Source organism: Mytilus galloprovincialis, chromosome 2 (assembly GCF_965363235.1).
Source record: "Mytilus galloprovincialis chromosome 2, xbMytGall1.hap1.1, whole genome shotgun sequence".
Lineage (NCBI taxonomy): Eukaryota > Metazoa > Mollusca > Bivalvia > Mytilida > Mytilidae > Mytilus > Mytilus galloprovincialis.
In genome coordinates, this window is record NC_134839.1 from 110,938,159 (window position 1) to 110,950,419 (window position 12,261).

The following is a 12,261-nucleotide window of genomic DNA, read 5'->3' on the forward strand; positions in this document are numbered from 1 at the left end:
CTTTGACTAAAAATAAGAACTATTAGATTTGTTTTCCTGGAATTATAATGCAATGCCGACACTTAAGTTTGTTTACAATTTGGTGTATTCAAGATTAAGCTGAAGACAGCTAGGGTCTTGTACTCTTTGACTAAAAATAAGAACTATTAGATTTGTGTCGTCGTGATTTCAAAGTAACATAGAATTATAAGAAATCATTGGTCAATTTTATGCTGGAAATAAGTTATATTTCAATCCTCAGCGGAAATGAAAGAATTCTCATAGTAATTTTGATATCATTACTTCACGGTGTAAGATTGTAAGTAAAAACAGGTTATATAGTCTCAGCTAATATGTCATGTCAATCTGATTTAAACACATCTAATTAAATTGATTATATCCACTTCAAATCAGTTACGACTTTCATTTTCATTTATTAACATACAACATATTATTATTCTTTAATTTAGGTTTTGAACAACTTATTTAGAATCTGTAATTTGAACGATAATAAATATTAGTTCATTTGTTAGAATAGAAAAGATTTTAAGCAATGGGTTACTAGCATTAAAGTTATTTATATCAACCCAAGACCAAGGGCGATCGTATCCAAATCAAGCCAACACTAAGGGCGATTGTATCTACAATAAGTCAGCCCCATACATTGTAGTTTTTTTTATTGTAATTGTATGAAACCAATTACTTCTACTATGCATCCAACGTCTCTTTACTGTATAGTTATAGTGACAATCTTAGTATTAACACAAAGAAACATAGAGGCAGAAAATGACAATGACGAATTCAGATGTCGAAAAAGAAAAACAAACCGCATCATACCGAAAACGAAAACTAGTTCACAAATCCTTTCACTTTGAAGACTGAGCAACTATAACCTCATGTAGAACTGTCTTCATATGTCGAACCCGACGTGTCGCTAATGGTAATTACAAAGTAGGTGACAAGTACCGTAAATGATGTCACAGTTCGATAAAAGAAAAAGAAAGGAATAATTTTGGCTACAGGAAACCGTGTAATCTTTGCCAAAGATTCTTCAATCAAAGTATTGTGGCGTCCGTAAAAATGACTCGAACTTTACCACTAGGAAACCTAGGTACAACAGCTTCCTCAAACCATCTATAACGGAAACTGTAGTAAGAAACACAAGCTTTGGAATATCGTTTCACCTGCGAGACCTTTACTCCATATGCAGGCGCTACTGGAATGTTGTTGAATAGAAATGAAAATTCACGATAGGAAAGCTTGAATTATGCCTCTTGTTCTCAACCGACCAAAATGGTTCATATTTTATGAATGTTGAGATATGAGACAGACTCCACTGTATCTGTGGTATTCTTAATTTCTAGTAAGATGGGATAGAGGCGTTGAACACGGTAACAGGACATTGAATTATATAAAGTGAATGGACAATGTCGATTTGGGTAAGGAACAGAAGACTGATATATTTACTAGTTTTATTGATTTTCAGTTTTTAAAATATCTGATATTATACTGATTGATGTGATTACGATTTTATTCATTGGCAGTCAATTGTAAATCTGTAAATGAATTTCGGGAATATGTGTTCAAATGAAGAAGAAACTTCATGTTATGGTTTTAATACGGGTTCCCATTGTGTTTTTATTGTTTGATGAAGTTATTTGTAATTTGTTTCAAATCGTCATATCGTCATACAAATATCATGTTCATCATGTTATTCTTGTATACTGCACTTCATATTTTATGTTTTATGACGCTTTATGATAATATATTTCCTCATTAAAAGGATTGTAACAAAACGTTAATTTTGATTCGATCTTTGAAAAGAGATAATGATTTGACAATGGAAATGGAGAATGTGTCAAAGAGATAACAACCTGACCATAGAAAAACAGACAACAGCAGAAGGTCACCAACAGGTCTTCCATGCAGCGAAAAATTCCCGCACCCGGAGTCGTCCTTCAGCTGGCCCCTAAACAATATATTAACTAGTTCAGTGATAACGAATCCCATACTAAACTCCTAATTATACACAAGAAACTAAAATTAAAAATAATACAAGACTAACAAAGGCCAGAGGCTCCTGACTTGGGACAGGCGCAAAAAGGTGGAGGGGTTGAACATGTTTATGAGATATCAACCCTCCCCCTATACCTCTAGCCAATGTAGAAAGTAAACACATAACAATACGCACATTAAAATTCAGTTCAAGAGAAGTCTGAGTCTGATGTCAGAAGGTTTAACCAAAAGAAATAAACAAAATGACAATAATACATAAATAACAACAGACTACTAGCAGTTAACTGACATGCCAGTTCCAAACTTCAATTAAACTGATTGAAAGATTATGTCTTCATCATATGAATATCAGGTACAATCCTTCCCGTTAGGTGTTTAGTATTATACCATCATAACATATATGAAAAGAACATAACCCGTGTCATGCCAACAACTGGTTTTTAAATGAAAGTGTTTAGTTCCGATGCAAACACCCTATAAGTGAATCAATATTAACGCCAAAATATGCAATCTTTAATGACCTGACAACAGCATCGTAACTATGTCCCTTCTTAATAAGTTTATTTAAAGGTTTTGTTAGCTTCTGAGGTGAATACTGAAATTTTTGTGCTTTATAAAGAATATTTCCATAAAAAAATGGATGTGAAATACCTGAACGTATAAGAAGTCTGCATGTTGAGCTATATTTACGAATGCTGGTCTTATACCGATGATAAAATTTAGAAAATGTTTGACTAGTTAGTGATATCGAAAACCCTGGTGTAATAATTTTTCAGTAATACATAAATTTCTCTCGTTAAAATCTAAAACATTGTTACATACAAGAGCGAATCGTACAAGTTGAGATATACAAACACCGTAAGAAGGTGACAAGGGAACGTAACCATCTAAGAATTGATAATTAACGATAGGAAATGAAAAATAATCTATTTTATCATAAATTTTGGTATGAAGCTTTCCATTAATGATATAGATATCAAGATCGAGGAAAGGGCAGTGGTCATTGTTAGTATTAGCTTTATTTGAAGTAAGTTCAACAGGATAAATTCCTTTAGTATACATGCTGAAGTCGTCATTATTGAGAGCCAACAAATCATCCAAATATCTAAAAGTATTATTACATTTGTCTATCAGATGTTGTATTCGCCAGTTTTGATCAAAATAAGATAAATCCATTTAAGTTTTTGATTGTGTATTCGTGCGCTAGCTTACATATTGTACCTGTTGTACCTGAACAGAACGATGCAATGTTCATATCTCAATTTAACACGGTGTGTTGTACGAACACAAAATTTTGGGGGTCATAATTGTATGACTTTGTTGTTGTCGTCCGAGAAGGTACCGTACGACAAAAGAAAGGTTCGTGTTGCTGGTAGGGGTTCTTTGATATGCTGAATCCATCAGGTTTTGTTTAGATTGTGGATTTCGGGTCCCGTTTTCAATTGTCCAAATCGGGGCCCAAAATCAAATTTTTCTGTTTGATTTCAACCAAAAATAAATATATGGGGTTCTTTGATAAGCTACATCTACTCTTTTTTTTATATTTTGGAATTTTGGGCCGCATTATCAAATTGGTCTACTTTGAGGTCCAAAGAGTCCAAAATTGTTTGATTTTTTTTTCTCAAAAATTGTTTTGTTTTGACATATTGATTCTAATCATGATTTAGATTTTGGATAATGTACCGTACATGTCCAAATTCAAATGTTTGAGTTCTTAAACCACATTCATTCTATGTCAGAAACCATTATTGGGTTAACATTTAATCACACTCCAAATTCAGTGCTGTATGAATGATGTGTCCATACTTGTCTCAACTGTTCAGAGTTCGACGTATGCAGTCGTATCAAGCTACGTCTTGCAAAGCATTTATAACCCATTTTGTTATTAATGAATGTTTTGTCTTCATTGTTCAGTATTAGTAGGTTACACAGAAAGTCCTCCTGATTATTTATTTGTATCCATTCAATGATCAGCATTACATTATGACATATATGTTCATTAGACCATATTAATTGACCACCAAGCCATATTAATTAACTATCAGACCATTAACCATCCAACTGTAACTTCTTATAACCCTGTTTTTGGACATAAGCTAAACTGAGAATAGAAATGAATACTTTGTCGTGAAGATACCATATCATCTTAATGACACAAAAGTTAACACTGTAATACCGCTACATTTTTTCTTCAATTGTCACAGAGTATTTTGCTTCTGATTTGAAAATATAAGTAAACATTTTACTTAAGTTGTTATTTTGAAAAAAACTGTAAAAATAGACTAAGGTCAGGTGTACTGGAAATCGGTCATTAAGTGTTCGATGGGTTATTGGACGTAAACATTTGAACACGACACAGCAAGCGGATATCAGTGGCTGGTATACATATTGGGGACTTCTTTTGTCTCAACTCACCAAAGCTACCAGGTTAATATAATATATGATATATCTACAACTTATAATATAATTCTAAGTTTATTTATTCATGTAAAAAAAAATAGTCACCAAGGAAACGCGAAAAATTGAACTATTTTTTTTACTGCATATCAAATTATCAGATACGGAAATCGTTATTTAATACATGTAATTATTGGTTGACTGACCAAGGGTAAACGCTTCAATATAGATGCTTTGTTAGTTTAAGAAATAGAAAATAAGAAATGTTTGTGATATTTAACATGAACAAAGCATACATATTATCAGAAATTATCAATCTTGTTAAAACAGTTATTTAATACATTATCAGGTTTTACACAAGATTATTGTTATTTTCAGTTAGAATCATATTAAATTGTGCTCAAACATTCCCGTTAAGTAATCACTAACTGTATCTTTGTTTGTTTGATGATGATTTACTATACGAAGTCATAGTAATTTATACATATATTTATGTATTCATTTTTTCTACTTGTCTTTGTTTGTCATTGTGAAATAAACATTTATATGAAACTACAAGTGTTTGTTTATGTCCCGTCTTTTATGTTTTACCCTTGTCCCTCAGTACGTATGTCCGTGCGTCCTAAATTGTGGTTTCTGTTCTCTAACTTTATAGTTTTCATTAATTTAATGTTATGGGAAGGGTCGCTTTAACTGTTGAGTTGTGTACCTTAACAACAATATATGCCATCGTGGCATCATCTGTGTCCAATCGACACATTCCCAATGTATTTGTGTATAAAAAGAGTTTTTCCGTCAATGTTAGACTAAATGGCATTGATGCATTCAAATATGATTGGGAACAACTTAAGATGACGAATAGATGCATTCGGTTTCGTGAGGATTTTGTGTCAGATAAAGTGACACAGTTCAATGTGTTTCACTATATTACCCAAACCATAAAATATGCACGGAAATTCGAAAATATAAAGTTTTTTTTTTATGTTTTTGGTGTTGTTATATTACTGAACCTTTATAAGTTATGCGCATATTCTTGTGGTGTGGTTGCTGAATAAGGAAGTAAATTATCAAGTTCTTCAAAATAATGGATACACAGGATAACAGTAATCATCAAATCTATTTTAAAAAGACTTCAACGGACAACAACAAGCCCGAACATCGTTTTCCTCTAACAAAAAATACACACATAAACAGACAACAACGAGTAACATATGGTCGAGATAGCTTTCCGTTTTGAATTTTCCTCGTAGTACAGTATTTTGTATTTTTTATTATTATTATTTATTTTTTACACATATACAGTAATAACACATTCGTGGGTTACATCATTTTGTAAGTGTGTACACCCCTCTGTGCAGATTTAGATCATGTGCCGTAAAATTTGAACACAATAAAGTTGGTACAGCCAAGCTACCAACACGATGATATCAACTTGAAAAGTAAGAAATAAAGACGATACATAATTTGGAGAGCCAGGTGAGAAGATGTTGGATAATTTAGGAACCAATCTATCATATAGTATGGAAGCCACAACGAACAAAGTGATTCACCATATCTAACAAGCTATCATATAGTATGGAAGCATCAACGAACAAAGTCATACATCATATCTAACATGCATGTTTCATAGTGTAATTATGTTAATCGACAATAAGTCAGGAGATCACCAGTCAATAGAATCATTGTTAGTTACTTAAAACAAGGCGAAAGACACCAAAAGATGTCAAAGCAGCTAAATGATTTTTACTAGGTTACATCCTTCTCAATATGTGAGATATATTATGATTATAATGTTATTCTAGAATCGTCAGGTACATATTTTCTTATAATTTAATCCAAGGGGAAGATAACAAGGGGACATTCAAAACTAGTCACTCATGACAAAGAACGAAAGATAAAAATTAACAAACATTTCAAAACAAAAGTCTACATAGAAATCTTAAGACTGATCAACAAGAACCTCACCAAAACCGGAGGGACCTCAACTGCTCCAGAATAGTAAGCAGATCCCGTTCCAACTGTGACATATGTTGTGTTACTCCTAGAAAATACCTTGATCAGATATATCAAGTCGCATGAACATTTTGATAACAGACTTACCCTATTACATCACTAAAATTCGTCACTCATTGGTTATGTTAATTTGCTTTCAAACGTTAACTAGTCTGAATGTAAAATGTGGAAATACAGTTTTCAAGACAAAGGATAAACAGGACTTGGAAAAAAGTATGATCAAAACAAGGAAAATTTACAAAGGGGAACAAATCCTTAATACTGACATAATCAAACTCAACGGAATTATTTCTTTACTACATTCTGTTAAATAAAGGTAACAGTAGTATACTGCTGAGAGTAAACAAATCTGGATTACATACTAAAACTTAGGGAAACACATATATAACTATAGAAGGAAAACAACAAAACAGAAACACTAAAGTGCAACAAAAAACAAACGACAATTTAACACAGACAGAAACGAACTATAAAATTACAACTTTCATTTTCCTGACATGATACAGAATATATTTAGAAAAAATGGTAGGTTGAACCTCTTCCTAACTAGAGAATTTCAAGATTGTTGCACACGTCTTTTCTCTTCTGTCTGTTTGCTGTTTCATGTTTTAAAAAGGACTGTCCTGAAGATCTGTATGTTTGCTATTTCACTTTATTGTTATTGAAATCCACATACTTGTTAACCCTGCTACCTTTCTGTATCTTAAAATCAACGATATCATTTTAATAAAAAAAATATTTTTGACATCTTACAGATAAATATGACTATTAAATATTTTATAGTTAGTGGTAATTGCTGAGATTCAACATTAAATTTATTTATGCGGAAAATAGGATGATTTAGATTCAAATTAATATCTAACTTTGTTGAAAAAAAGAAAGTATTAACGTTGATTACCTGGATAGATTTAGATTATTGCGATCCGTTGGGTTTATATGAAGTTTCAATAATATGTACGATACTTTATCATTAAGATCATTGAAGCCCAAGGAACATTTAAATAACATTACCAGTGATAAGCGCCTCACCAACTTGTATCATTGTCGATGATATAATGTATTTCAAACGAGATATAACAGTACACTAATGTCAATGTCTCGCCCACCATGAATACACAACAATTCATCTTCATACTGATTTGTTATAAAAAATATAACAATATATGATTGTGTGATATAGATGAAGAGTTGAAAAAAAAAAATCTACTTAAATTATGTTTTCATTGTTGGTAAGATATACGTTTCTATCAATGCACAAACAAAGGCAACTAAAACAAATGCATTCGTGATAAATTGGGTAAATTGCTTGATAAAGGGAATGCCAAACGTCTTTCTGCTTACTTCTTTCTTTTTGTTTCTTTATCTAAAATACAAATATAACATCATAAGAAAGTAATGTTAAAATGAAAGAAAAGATACCAAAGTGACAATACAATCAAAAGTAAAAATTAATACCATGACGGAAAGAAATCGACGAAAAGACAAAAAATTGTCAATAAACACTTATGGAAAATTGAACATTGAGCAACAAGTAAACCAAAAGAGGGACGAAAGATACCAGAGGGACAGTCAAACTCATAAATCGAAAATAAACTGACAACACTATGGTTTAAAATGAAAAAGACAAATAGACAAACAGGTTCATGCATCTGACGATTACTCTATTTCAAGTTGAAATACGATCAAAATCATGTAAAAGATCGACATTTGTATAGAAAAAATAAAATCACAAAAATACTGAACTCCGAGGAAAATTCAAAACAGAGGCCCAAATCAACCGGCAAAATCAAAAGCTTAAACACATCAAACAAATGGAAAAAAATTGTCACATTGGTGACTAAGTACAGGCATTTTCTTATGTATATAAAAATTGTGGATTAAACTTGGTTTTATAGCTAGCTAAACCTTTCATTTGTATGACAATCGAAAAATTCCATTACATCGACAACGATGTGTGAACAAAAAAAGAGACATAATAGGTAAAAATGTTAAAAATACGGGTACAGCAGTCAACATTGTGTTGTAATTTCAATCACTATAGAATAAACAAATATGTATCAAAAAAGCACAAAACGACATATAGACAAAGCACATTAGCAAAAAGGAAAGACAAGAATACAATTAATCAATATACAATGACGGGATATATGTAAAAGAAGAACCTTAAAATAATTCAAAAGTCTGCCTAGTAACTTATGTATAAACAAAAGAAGGAGTTGGAGGGGAAATAAACACAATAGATTGTTTTATGAAAGTAATAGAGTGAAAATAGTAAGTTATGTATTTGTCATTTTTTGGTTTTCATGACCAGGCACGTTTTTAAACGAATGATGTATTCAAAGGTTGATATGCCAGCAGATCATGGTAAACTGACTGATATCGTTGTCATATACCTCTATATTCCTCGTACTGTTGTATTTTCTTGTATCTTATCCTTGAATCCAGAACCTCGGTTGCTTGTGATATTTATAGTCAAAATTGGGTCTTCTATTCAACATCAAGTTCTAGTAAAACTTATGGCAAGATACAATTATTTTGATTACGTGGTCCATTATCAAAATATGTCGCCCATTTAACAAATCAATTCAAAACTAGTCAGTTTATGAATAATAGTATTAATAGTATATCTTGCCATCAGTATTACTAGAACTTGATGCTGTTAAAGTAAAATTTAGATGTTTCTATATTTTATTGATAGATGGCATTTTGCAATTCCTTTCAATAAAAAAGAAGTCGGTTATACGTCAACGCGACTCCTTACTTACGAAACAAAAACAAACAAAAGACCCCAAGAAATCAACATGCAGTCCTTAGCAATAATCATGTGTCTAAAAACAACAAGTGAAACTGTCAATCGCTGTGTGCAGTCCTATACAATAATCATGTGTCTATAAACAACAAGTCAAACTCTCAATCGCTGTGAATTTATAAACAGAAACGTTTGCCTCAGTGTCAATCCTTTGTGATGCTTTGAATGCTACCGTCACACATTTAGTTTGATATTTGTTGGATAAATGACCTGGCTTATAAGATCCTCCAGAAGTTGTTTTAATGTTTGTCAGAGTAAATCTTATGATTAATTTAGTGATAACCACAAAGAAAGTTCGTAAAGAGTTCACAGTAAAGGTCATACTAGAAGCTGCATTTTAAAATTCCCTTCTGGCAAACCTAGCTTACATTTGGAGTTCATCTACATGTATGAAAGGTTAATAATATTGATAAATAAAATCGTGGTGAAAATTAAAATCACAAAATGAGTAAACGAAAAAGACAGAGACATTATAGACATGTAGTGTTAAATAATAACATAGATAAATCATAGGCATGCAGGGCTAAATCATAATTATATGTTGACTGCTGTATCCCTATTTTTGACATTTCACCTATTATGTGTCTTTGTTTTGTTCACACATTGTTGTCAATATGATAGAATTTTAAGCGACGTTCATACTAGTGAGAGGTAAAGCTAGCTATTGAACCAGGTTTATTCAACAATTTTCTCTACAAGAAAAAAGCCTGTTACAAGCCATTAATACGATAGTTGTTGTCCATTCGTTTGACGTGTTTGAGATTTTGATTTTGACGATCGATTATGAAGTTTCAGTTTAGAATTTTCCTCGTAGTTCGGAAATTTTTTTAATTTACTTATTTCATAGCATAGGGTAACACCTCCATATTATTGAAGAAAAAAAAACAACATTGAGGAAATGTATTATATTCTGAAAGTGTGCAACACTTTCGGGAATTGCTAGTATGCATGTTAAATTTCCAATGCGTATTGTATGTTGTATGTTGCAGGTGATGTTTATACATAATAAATAAGAAAAGTAAAACAAAGTTTTTTTTTATAAAAATGACTAGCTGTTATTTCGTTTGTTCTTATCAATGCATTTGTGTTCTGAAGTTAAACGATCCTTTGCAGGTTGAGAAAACAGAGATAATACTAAAAATATATTAAGTACTTAACTGTAGATTGCAAAGACATTATCTTATTTCCTCTTCGTGCAGTGAAACATACATTACACTTGCCAATCATAAATGATCTAAACAATAGTTTTATTGCATTAATGGAACCGAGGAGATTCTATACCTGTATAGAAAAACCTCTTACATGTAACACAAATGAACATGTTCATGGATATTTTTCCATCATTGAGTCTCAAATGTGTTTGTTTGATGAAGAAGGCAAATAAAAAAGCCGCTTAAGGCGTACACAATTTACTAAGCGTTTTTTTATTTATGCTAAGGGAAGGACATTTTTTATCGATTTAAGATTTAGTCAAATTCTGCTACTTATACTTACACAAGAGATAAAACCCTTACATTTGACTTAAAACGTTAAAACTAGCCAACACAATTTAAAGCTACAATATGCAGGAGAAAAATTGTTCGGTCAATGCTCCGTATATCGGTCAATGATTTATAAAGTCAAATGATGGTCAGTAGTAACAGTAAATGTTATAATGACCAGAGAGCAATATCCTTCTTTGAACTCTATGGTCCAGTGAACTTTATTAACGGAATGATTGTATTTATGTTTTCTGAGGGATAACCCATTATTATAAATAAGACTCCCAACTGCTATGTTGATATCTGACATGATATGGTACAATCAAACGGCGTCTATCAAGTTGAAAGCGAAATTATATTGATGACACAAAATCGGCTACGAATAGGCAATTTATTTGTATCGACATTAAAGATTTATTATAACCGAATACACTATACTTTGGTTATTATTTTTATCACAATTTGTAACACTGATGTGCTATTATAGGATAACGGTTTTATTTATAAAGATTTGAAATTATACAGGAATATAACATTCTAATTCTAAACATGAAAGTAATGTTTTAATTTCATTTTTTTATTATTATTCCACAGTGCAGTCGAACCTACAATCTTGCTGAGGATACGACAGATTCCAGCACACACCGCTGTCTCAAAAAGCACAAAGATGTTAGTTACCTGACATAAGTAGATGTATGACTTTAACAATGAGAAAACCTATAACGTGTAGTCGGTTATAAAAGGCTTTGATATGAAAACTGAAATCATTCATTTGAGAAAATAACAATATAACAAACTATTTACGAAGACAAATATGACAGACATTAAACAACGACTACCACTAAACTATTACCTCATGAATTGGGACAGGCGAATACAGAATGTGGTGGGGCTAAACATGTTTGAAGACGCCACCCCTCCCCATAACCTGAGACAGTGGTTAACAACAGGATAACATAAGAAAAATCTATTATCAACTCATCAGATCTATATAAAGCATAAAAACACCTAACAAATCCAAAGACCGGACGTGGTAGGGTATTCATACACAATTCACAGTACAAAAGACACAACGTATAGCTTCTTGACAACAATACATTATAATAATTTGATTTAACCCTCTGATAATTCCAGTAAATAAACTCATCATAGATACCAGGAATAAATTTATTATATACGTCAGACGCGCGTTTCGTCTACAAAAGACTCATCAGTGACGCTCGAATCCAAAAAAGTTAAAAAGGCCGAATAAAGTACGAAGTTGAAGAGCATTGAGGACCTAAATTCCTAAAAGTTTCGCCAAATACAGCTAAGGTAAAGCACTGCCACTGTTTTGTCTAAATAGTGCTTTTGATATTATTATGTTCATGTCATTAAGGTAAATTTACACCTAACAGCGCCAATGCTTTCCTTGACGTCAGAGATTTACCAGAGAGTTATACCAAGTTAATTTCTTGTTGTCAAAAATTGAACCTAGTTATAATATAAGTCGGTTTTAAGATGTGATGATCATAATTCTATTATTTTACAACTACAGATATATCAAAAGCACATCATTTGTATAAA